Genomic DNA, 11541 nt, shown 5'->3' on the forward strand with positions numbered 1-11541 from the left:
GCTCCTCGGTTGAGATTTTATATTATTAGTAAAAACTGTATTAAATTCCCTGTGATATAATCATGATGTTAGGGGTTGTTATTTGAGCTGCAGAGACAAAATCTTTAAATCAGAAGAAAATAGTATACCGTTGCAACACTTTTCCTTAAATATGCTCTTGAACCACTTTTTCATGGGCTGCCAGGTTGAAATATGTCATGGCTTTTTCATGAGTTGCCAGGTTGAAATATCTCAGGCTTCAAAAGCTTGAATTGTGTCAGATTCTAATTCTATTTATAGAAGCTTTGTCTAATTTGACAGTTGGAGAACTACGTCCAACTTTCAAACAAAGTAAAGCAGATTAAAAAAATACCTTGGACAATGGTTTTGCATAGAATATTTTGATGCGGGAGTCCATGTTCAGAGGACACATGTGACTACTTTTTATTACGAGCATTGAAGACATGGCCGTTACAGACAAACATTGGCCTACCATGAGAATATATCTAGCTAAACTCTCGGCTCAAATTCAGTATTTGCAGAAATCAAAAGTTCAATCATTATATCACTTGGAAACAAATAGGTGCCCACAGATGAACACTCGGAAACAAATAAGTGCACACAGAGCTCCAGACCTGCGAAAATAAATAAAGAGAAAAGAAAACTGCTGGCTTTTAAATTAAAAAACTGGTTTGCAATTTATAGTAAAACTGGTTTGCAATTTATATTAAAAACTGGTTTTCCCTCGATACATTTTTTATCCCACTGAATTCTGGAGGTGGATGTTCAATAGTTACTTGTCTCTGTAATTTGAAGATAAATATTAAGCATTATGCAATAGGTGAATGAAAGAAAATTGTTGAAATTTGAAGATAAATATTAAGCATTATGTAAGAGGTCAATGATCGGATGGTTCACTGTCTTTGCATCTTGTCCATTGAATATTATTCTTGTTAGACAACCAAGATGCAAAAATAATCCTAAATTGTTGAAATTTGAAGATAAATATGAAGCATTATGCAATAGGTCAATGATTGGATCTGTTCGCTACATTTGCATCTTCTCCATTGAATTTTATATTATTCTTGTTGGACAACCAAGATGCAAAAATAATCCTAAATATTAAAGATCATACATCAATTAACTCACTGCTTTTGCTTTCTGTTCATTAAATAATATATTATTTCCGTCCAGAAACAAGAGGCAAAGATAATAAACCAATCATTAACTTATTGCATAATGCTTGATATTTAAGGTAAATAATAATGACAAATAGCAATAAAAATATGACAGAATCAGTAAATCAGTAAAGGTCATTCCCACATTAATTAGGAATTTCATATTCCAGTACAAGAAAACTAAATGAAAAATCTAATATCATGCACTGAATCACCGAGAATTAAAAGAATTGATGATGGGAAGTTGCTTTGCATTCAATTCTCTTGATTACATCAGGACGATGCAACATTGGCAGAGATCTCTGTGAGCAATAATAACTTACTTATGACATAGGCCGGGTGAGATTCAATACTTCTGACATTTGAAGTTCAAAGTGTCTGAGAGATTACAAATTATATCGCTCAGTGATTTATGCAGTCGTACAGGGCACTGAGTCGAGCTAATAATAAGTGTAATCTAATTTTGCTTATAATAACTCAAGAACTTCAGTATGATACATGAATAGATTCTCGGCGCTGGTAGGTAATCTACGGACTCGTTAATTTTGCTTTAGCTGACCTGATCCGGAATTGAATTGGGCTGTTGTGGGTTCCCTGAAACGATGATGCTGCTGCAATAATAATTGCTGGGTATTTGATCCACCAATCACCTGCAAGTTACAAAGTTATCAAGAGAATGAATGAGAAAAAAATGCATTAAAAAGTCTAGATTTTCACAGCTTATTCAACTGTTTATAAATGACCCAAATTTCTGGTATCTATCATGAACGGTAAGAAATCATGTAGTTTGCAGAAAGTCAGCATTCTGCAAACTACATGAGTGGTTATTTTTTTCCTGACATTATGTCTATTGTGGAGTGTCAGCATGACATTCCACAAATTAAGTGATGTAAGTTCATTCATATGGTGGACTGCACAATTCAGCTAGAGATAAATTGGGTAAACTCAGAATTAAGTTAAGGACGATTAAAAAACTTAAGTTAAGAATGGCAAAAATCTGATCAAAATTTGGCCACACTCCAGAATCAAGTTAAGGATTCTCCAAAATATTGAGGTGAAAGAAAGGCAGAAATCTGATCAAAATTTTTCCAGCCTATAAATTAAGTTACGGATTATCCAAATATTGAGTTGGAAGTGGCCATAATTTAACAATGGACCAGTGAAAGTCAGAATGAACTTAAAGATGATTCAAAGAACTCAGAAATGGCTGAAAATTTCATAATCAGAGGAGATGAAATTAAGGAGTGGAGCTGCAACCAACCTTCTTGCTGGTGCGAGATAGATGATTAACAGCGTTGCCAGGCAGAAGCAGCAATTAGAGGTCTGCTGTGCCAACCAAGTGTTAGACACCCATTATTCTCCTCAACCCTATATCCTTCTCCACCTGAGAAGAGACTGAGCAACATGCTGGCCTGCTTGAAAGCATTGGATCCCAAAGGAATAGGCCAGAAGCCAGCGTTTCTCAAGCGAACGCTCCAATTCAAGAGAGGTTCGTGCCTTTCCACCCGTTCCGATCGCTTACAATGTTGCAAATTTCTCGACCCAGATAGACTTCCGACATCACCTGCTCTTCGCTCTGGGCCTGCAACCCGCGCGCCTCCAGGGAATCAAAAACTGTGGAATAATAGTGCAGTGCCTCTGTGAATCGATCCAAGAAAACAGGGCGGTTGTGGTCGGCCTCCTGTTCAACCACTGTCAAGATCTTGGGCTTCAGGCTCCAGATGGAAGCGAGTACTCGATCGATGGCACTGGGTCGTCCGGGGATGGGGTCCTCCAGGAGACGATGGAGCTCAAGGATAGAATTCACTGCAACAGCCTCGAGCTCGGGCCGGGCGTCGAGCATCCATGGTTTGATGTCGGCGAGGCTTGTGGCAACATAGCCACGGAAGGAGAATTTTACATTGACGGACTCTGCAAATTGGTGGAGCCTCGTGCCGACCTCCTGCAAGGCATCGGTTCCGTCGGGTTGGGGTGGGCCGATTCCGGTTAGCCTGAAAGCCGGTGGCCCGCCGGGGCGAAGAGCCAGTGCCTGTATCAAGGCCGGCCATTGGATCCCCTGTTTCAGATTGAAGTCTATGACATGAACCTGTTGGTGCCCGGAGAAGGCATCCAGAATGGCCTGGTTGGCTATGAAGTGCGCGAATTTGAGATAAGGGCAGGTTTGGTAGAAATGAAATTGCAGAAAATCGGACAAGGGGTCGTTCTGGTTGAACCGCAAGGTGTCCTGAGGGAGAAACCCATAGATTCGCCGGGCAAGAGCCTCGGCAAAATATGTGGCGACCTTGCTCATTGCCCCGCCCTGTGCTGAAGCCAGAATTCTCACTTCTTTCACCATTTCCCGCGCGATGGCCAAATTACCGCGCTGCACCGCTTCTGCGCAGGCCATCAGCGTGTGCACGAGACGGACTCCGGATTCGTGCGGGTCTGCCCCCATTACTACCACGGTTCGCTCCGAAAGCTGCGGGTCGCAGACACGGTAACGCTTTTGCTCTCTTCCTGTAACATCCTCTTCCAGATGGTCTAGCCCGGATTGGACTTCAAGAGAAGAGTTGCTGGAGCTCTGCAGCAGCAGAGTTGAGGGCGAAGCCTCCTGTGGTGGTGGTTCCTGTAGAACATCAGGGTCATCGACTAGCAGGTCCGAGACGTCTAATACTTGAGAAAAAAGGCCGCCATAGTTACTGAACATGCGATCAATCCCATTATCTCGTACTCCCCCTTGGCCCGGATAGCCATGAAGCTGGAATTCTGATCGATCCAGGACCTCAGGCGGCTCAAACAACCCAACCCCGGCCCCGGCCCCGGAGCCATTTAACCTGTACTGTTGGTCCTGTTCAACATTCTGCGCAGATCTGGTGCCCTTCGAGGTCGAAGTCGATGATTCCGGCACCGAATTGCTCGCTTCCCGAACCGTAGACGATTGATCCGCTGCTGCCTGAGGGAACTGAAACGGCTGATCTGTTGGAGGAAGAATAGGGACATGAAGCTCGCTGAGCATACTTTCAATCCATCCACCGAGGTCCGAGGGATTATAGTGCACAGCCTCTGACGACAAGTGGGAAATGATGCCATCCTCTTGCCCGTTGCACATCATCATCTCCAGCTGCTCAAGCCTGTGTGCCACTTGTTCCAGTTCAGAGGATTTCACACTGTAACCCATAGAAGCCAGTTCCATATCAACACCTACACCCTGCTTAGAAGTATCCTTCAATACCACTTCCTTGCCCTTGCAAGACCCTGAACCTCCACCTCCCCCTGCTGCTGTTGCTCCCGCTGCAGGCGCTGTTGCTGTTGTTCTTGGTGATGGTGGTGGTGGCCCGGACCCTGGCATGGACACCGGGTTGGGATGGACCGGAACAGTGCTGCAGCAGCGGCCATGACCGTTCGGCTGCGGCTGCTGCTGCTGCTGCAATTGAAAGTGTTGTCGCTTCATAATTGTAAAGTCGAGATCCGAGATCTCGGAGAATTTGCTAAAAATAACCAGCAAGGAGTTTAAGGGCCGTCTTCACGGGATTTCTATTGAAAAAATCCCTTATGTCCAAAATATCCCAAATCCTTTTTTCTCCATCCCAAGGTGCAGTAATTTGTCGAGTCCGCCATTAATGCACTCCAGCTTCATGGCGGCTGATCCCAAAACAGGCCAATAAACCACTTCCTCCCCTGCCTTCATGATCCATATAGCCACTCCAGAAACCCAAAAAAAAAAAACCCAAAAGCCTACTGTACATACATACAAACAACCAACCTCAATCTCTTCCACCTATTCCAGAAACTGAGATATCTGTGAAGCCTCTGGAGCATCCAGGGGAGCTTCAGCTTCAACTTCTACTTCAATTCCACTCACAGAAAAAAAAACACCCCAAAAGCTGCCTAAGGCTCTAAAAAGAGCCGTAACGAAACCGTAACCGTATCAGCCCTGCAGCATCCGATCTCCTGTTAAACTTTTCACAAAACTAAACATCAAGAAACTATTCACAAAACTAAACATCAATAAACCATTCACACCTCACTCCCACCCGAGCAATCAGCCTCGCCTAGCCGCCATGGTAGGCCCCTGAGAAACCCTGAGGTCAGACATTGGAACTCAGCGACCTCGGGGCAAACTAATAATAATCTACTAGAAATAGAAATAAACAAACGCCCCCACAGTCCCCACTTACGCAAATTCCTTTCCTTTCCACTTCACGTCAACAGACGGGAAGCCATGATTACTCTCAGAGACCAATTATTGTCCACAAATTGTAGTTTCTCCTCCCTCCCTACATTGGATTGCTTATAGTACGGCTGTCACATGATGCACACTGCCTTGTCTCCACCTCTTCTCAGACACCATAGGTCACGAGGTCGAACCCCACGGATTCCCTTTTTAATAACCCAGCGAAACTCGAACCGTCCGTATGAACCCATAGAATTTACCGTTGCCCGGGTACGGCACCAGGAAACTTCCCGTCACTAATGACGTCACTGCATAAATTCCCTACCTTTTGCATTTTGTAACGCCATGCCGTTCTTCACCGGGTGTACACCGTATGTATCCCCGCACACTTCACTTTCACGTGTGACAACCGCACCGGCCATGTGAACACTTAATGTTTTTTTAAACATTTAATGTTTTTTAAAAACGGTAAGAAAATCTATCATAACTCAAGTGTCAAGCGGTATTGGTAGGTTGATTGTTCAGATTCCTTGCTATTCTATTAACTTGTTGTCACAAAACACGAGTTCGACCCGTCAAGCTTCGATGGTAAAGCCATATGGTGTGCGGTTCCAACCTGCTATAGATTGTAATTCATATGGTGTGCAGTTTCAACCTGCGATAGATCATTAAGATTGGAAAAGAAAAAAAAAACTATGGAAAAGAAAAAAAAACTATGGAAAAGAAAAAAAAAACTAAGTGTCAAACCAAAAATGGTGTGCAACTCTTCCTTGCTATTAATCATTACGATCGAAAAAAACTTACGAGTCAAATCAAAAGTAGAGACAACTATACGTGGTATTGGTAGCTTGATTGGTCAAATTCCCTTGCTAGTTCGTTGGCTCTTTGTCACGAGACACAAGTTCGGTCTTGCAGGGCCGCTTAGGTCAAGCTTCGATAATAAAGCCATATAGTGTTCGGTTCCGACCTATTATGGATTGTAATCCATATGGTGTGCGGTTCCGACTTACTATGGATCATTACAATCGGAAAAGAAGAAAAAAAACTAGTGTCAAACCAAAAATGGTGTGCATTTTTGCCTTACTATTAATCATTACAATAAAAAAACGAAGAGTCAAACCAAAAGTAGGGACAACTATATATGTGGTTGTTATCTCCAAATGTAGATTAACTCATCATTGTTATTCAAAGAAAACTATATCCCTATAATTATATGTTGATAGTCCATAAAAAAACAGAGTTTCATCTATCAAAAGTCTCCTATCCAAACAAAACCAATTTTAAAACATACACTAAATCTATTATATTAATGTCATCCTAATATCACAATTGCAATATCATCCCTGTTATTAATTTTTAATTATTTGGATTCCTAAGCTGATACCCCTACCCACATGCTCCCTTAAAAATTTACCACCCCTTAGCTTCCTAACCTTTGAACCCCTATATATATATCCCTAGCCAGATGCTCGTCTTTTAACATTTCTAAGTTTTGTGCCCCCTATATATTCCTAGCCAGATGCTCGTCTTTTAACGCTAGGTCAGAGATTTTGAGGTTTTGTGTCATGGAAATCCACATGGGGTTCGCATTCCCATGCTTGCACTTGCATGTTGTGTTTACATGTCACCATCGTGATGATAGACATGTTGAAAAAATGTCAATGTGCAAGTGTGGGGTGTCAGGTCTTTGTTACTGGAGTGGGGAAGAGGGCATGGAATCTCAGGATGAGTGGGCAATGTACATCCATGGGCAATCATCTTTATCTAATGCCTATTCATGGCCCCCTTACAAAGACTACAGAGTTATTAGCATTATGGTGTAAGACTACATAGTTAATAGCATTATGGTTAACAGTGACTTGCTTTATGGAGGATTTGATTTTCTAATCCTCTATTCTCCTTTAGAGTTCAACTTTTCTTTGTTTCCATTGAACTTCACTTTTTCCCTTTGATGAGAGGTAAGATTTTTATGAATAATTTGGTAAATTGAATAACCTCAATCACTTAGATAAAAGATATTCATAAACTTTGAAAATTTCATTACCTTCAAAGTTTTATATTTGGGGGTAATTTTGTTTGTGGTTGAGAATCTTTTTGAAAAATTGTGTTTCCTTCACCAATCACAATTTTATTTGTGGTTGAGATTAAAGGTAAGTTGCATATGAATCTATAAAAGGAATATCTTTTAATCATTAAGGGAAAGAAATTCATTACCAATTATGGTTATCTGATCTTTATTCACAGTAAGAAATCCATTAACAATTATGTTTATTTAAGTTTTATTCATAGTACTTTATAAAATATTATAGGGCATTAAAGTTAATAATAGCTAATTGGATGGGGATTTATTTTTTTTAAGCTAAAAGTTTTAATTAAAAATGTTGGATTTTTTCCTTATACAATAAGAGTTAATTCCAAAGTGTTGTGTTTTTAATAACAAAGGAGATAATACTTGAGTCCATTAAGATTTTTATTTTGTAAATTTGTTTAATGTCTAAACATTATTTAATTAAAAGGAGGATCCATAGCTAGTTTCTTATCAGTGAATTCTTTGTTGTTAAAGAGTGAGATCTAAATGCCTAGGAGCATGTCTCACGTAACCTTGTTTTCTTTGTGTTGACAAATGGATTTCCTTCCTTAGTTGAGAAAAGGTGAGTTGTGAGGCGCTTGATTCATCAATGATTTTGAGTGGGCACTATTAATTTTCATGGCAATTCCTTTCTATTTTTCTTTCTATTCTTCTTTCTCCTCATCCAAGACAATTTTGGATCAACATAAATGCTATGTTGTGAGGGCTTTGGTGGTTGGTTTTGGCTTTCTTTATCTACCTTTTTCATTGAGGATTGGGGATCTTCCACTACTTTAGAAAATGGTTGTATGTGTTGAAGTTGATTTTGTATCTAAGGCTTGGGAGGCACCTTTTTTTATTGCAATAATTTAGGTCTTGACACCCTCCACATTCTTTTTGTAAGCCTTAAGATCTCCTAACACATGGAATCAATCGAAGCTAGGGAACTTGGCCCTGGAGGCTTTTTTATACCTATATTAATCAAGTGTTTTTTTTATTGATTACAAGTTTGAATTGATTATGTCCTTCTAGATTGCTTTGATGTGTTTCTCCCTAAGGTAGGTAGTTCAAAGCAAGAGGAGGTGATGTTGGTGTATAATTCTTTGCGAAATGTTGACATACATGGGGCAAAGTACATTTAAAAGGAAATTGTTGATAATCCCACTAGCAAAAAATGGCCTTTAGGAGGCCTTTTTTTGAAGCTAGTTCAATGCACATACAAGCACAAGAGTATTGGCATTCCTTTGGTTTTAGAGTCAGAAAGAAAGCATAGCAGTGTCCTCTATCTTATTCATAAAACAACTTATAGGGATCAATCACACAACATTGCGGCCATGCTCAACTCTTCAAGATATACATCAATGCAAGTATTCCATGGATCTTTGTCTAAGGAGTGAATAGATCCCATCGATGGAATAGCACCAAATATGAGTAACTTCCAATGTAGATGATGACTATGAACCATAGCAACTTCAAGTAGTGACAAAACTTAGCAAAGAAACTCCTAGTGATGGCACTAGGAAAGGTAGGATAGTGGTGTACTCTATCTTCTTCACAAAACAACTTGTAGGGGAAAATCACACAACCTTGATCGATGTCATGATTAACTCTTCAAGAGACACATCCTTGTGTGTACTTGATGGATATTTTTCTTGTTAGTGAATAGATCCCATTAATGTAATAGAACCAAGCATGAGCAATTTTCCATGTAGACGATGACTATGAACCACGACAACTCCAAGTAGTGACAAATCTCAATAGAGGGGCTCCTAGTCATGGTACCAGGAAAAGTAGCATATGTGTGTCCTTTATCATCTTCAAAAAATAAATTGGTGTCAATTACACAACTTTGGTTGAGGCTTTGATCAGTTCTTCAGGAAATACATCCTTGTGTGTACTTAATGGATATTTATCCAAAGAATGAATAGATCTCATTTATATAACAACATTAATTGAAAACAACTCCCAACAAAGATGATGACTATAAACCATAACAACTCCAAAAGTACTAAAAACTCAATAAAATAACTCCCAATGATACACTATAAATCCATGACATCAATTTAAACACTAATACTTATATAATAACTAGAATAAACAATATATCCTAAAAAGCTTGCAAAACTTAGGAAAAGTGTTTTTATTTTACCTTTCCATTGTTTGATAAAGACTTCATTGAAATTTTATTTAAATTATCATTTATATTTTATATTTTATTTTAATTAATATATAATAAAAAATTTACTGAGTGTCAATTTCATGCGAAAGAGACTTTAAAAAATAAAAAAATAATATATTAAAAATACTATTCAAAGTATATAATGATGGTACAGCTCAAACGAAAAGTCATCCATTATTGGCCATTATCAACATCCTCTCAAACACCAATATCAGGTCAACATTATTTGTGAGAACAATTATGTATTTTGAGGTTCTTATTTTTCAATGAGAGCATAGTGATATGAAGGAATGGAATCCACAAGCAGAAAAGTCATTGGTGTGAAGTGTTCTCTATTATTTGCTTTTATCAACATCATCTGCACCTTAGATTGAGATACCATGGACCTAGTTCTCTAAATTACAGCAAAAAGCATAGTTGACCTTTGTAGATTTAATTTAATATCAAAACCTATGTTGGTGTGAAGTGTTCTTTGTGGTTAGATATTGAGTTAAACTATTATCAAAACTTAAAAAGCCTAGCTCACCCTTCTAGATGTAACACCCTTCCAGATGTAACTTAATAGTTATGTTTATAAACTTGAAAAGTATATATATATATTATTTTTATTTTTTTGAAAATTACTTAATGCAATTTAATATATATATAGTTATTAGAAAATGAAAAATATGAAAATGGAATATATTTAATTAATTTATTAATAATATATTGATAATATTTTTATATTGTGATTATTTTTTAAAAAATTTAATAATTTGGTCTAATAATAAAAAAAAAATGATGGAAGAAATAAAAATAATAGTTTATTATCTTAACCTTAATTTAGGTGGTTCAGGTTATTATTTTTATTATGAGAAATTTTAGTATTTTGATTATTAGATAAAAGTTTAAGGGTTAAATTTGGTTTATTGGTTAATTTTTTTTTAAATATATATTTATTTTCATTTTTTTAAATAATTTATCTAAATAAATTATATAAGATAATGGCATTTTAGTTTAAAAACAAAAAAAATTAAAACTATATAAAATATTTAAATTTTTTTACAAAAATGTCCCCCAATACTTTATGGTTGACATTTTAAGATTTAATCACTTTTGTCAAGGTTATGAAATAGTAAGATAACTATGAATCCTTAAAACTTTCCCTAATAATTACATTTTTTCAAATACTCACGATTTGTTAAGATGAAGTCCTTTTCCAATATAGTCTAAAGTTTTATTCTATAATTTATACAAAAATCTTTGTGTCAACATTTAACTAATTCTTTAAAAACACAATTTTTTTAAAGTAAATTTGTATATTACAATTTCAATAAAGAGAAAAATAAGTTAACTAGAATGTGAGTGATCCCCCTCCCCTTTTTGATCCATTAGAAATTACAATTTCTTTGATGGGTTAAGAAGAAACATAAAATAACTAGAATGTGAGTGATCTTCCCTTTTTGATCCGTTAGAAATTACAATTTTTTTGATGGGTTAAGAAGACACTTAAAATAGTCAAAAGGGCAATAGCTTGAGTGGTAGTTAGGTGGTTCAATTCCCTCTCCATCTTGGTTCTTATGAGAGACCATAAAATTTATTTTCAAGTTTCAGGTGGAATAATCCAAGGTATTTTTTAAGAATTCAAATATTATGCCTTTATATAGTATTATACACTTTTCTTTTCTTTTTTGGGACAGGAATAAGGAGTTTTCTATTACGTCAGTGCCTGGTCACTACAAGGTATAGTGGAATTGTACACGAATTCCAGGAATGCTTCTACGAACTGAGAGAAAGGAAATTCTTGAAGATTTTCCTTCAGAGTTTGTTTACTTACGATTCAAGGACCAAAAGTAGACTCGTTGCTACTGTAGATTCTACAAAATTGGCCAATCAGCAAAATAGAATTATATGGAATTTCCATTAAAAAGATTCATCATGGGATGACCATCCAATTTTAGGAACCATTCACTTCATATTTACCTTCTTCGAGCTGACATGATTT

The 11541-nt window shown here is 37.5% G+C and overlaps 1 pseudogene across 1 annotated transcript; it reads right to left on the reverse strand.

Moving 5' to 3' along the window:
• Positions 1-1278: 1278 nt before the first annotated feature.
• LOC149236307 (DELLA protein GAI-like) lies at positions 1279-5355 on the reverse strand (annotated as a pseudogene). Its single transcript, XR_016246213.1, has 2 exons — positions 2419-5355; positions 1279-1807 (listed from the first exon to the last, which is right to left on the reverse strand). The product of XR_016246213.1 is annotated as a DELLA protein GAI-like (transcript).
• Positions 5356-11541: the final 6186 nt, after the last annotated feature.

The sequence above is a fragment of the Pinus tabuliformis genome, chromosome 8, assembly GCF_031772625.1.
Source record: "Pinus tabuliformis cultivar Carrire ecotype Pingquan chromosome 8, CPIR1, whole genome shotgun sequence".
NCBI classification, from domain to species: Eukaryota; Viridiplantae; Streptophyta; class Pinopsida; order Pinales; family Pinaceae; genus Pinus; species Pinus tabuliformis.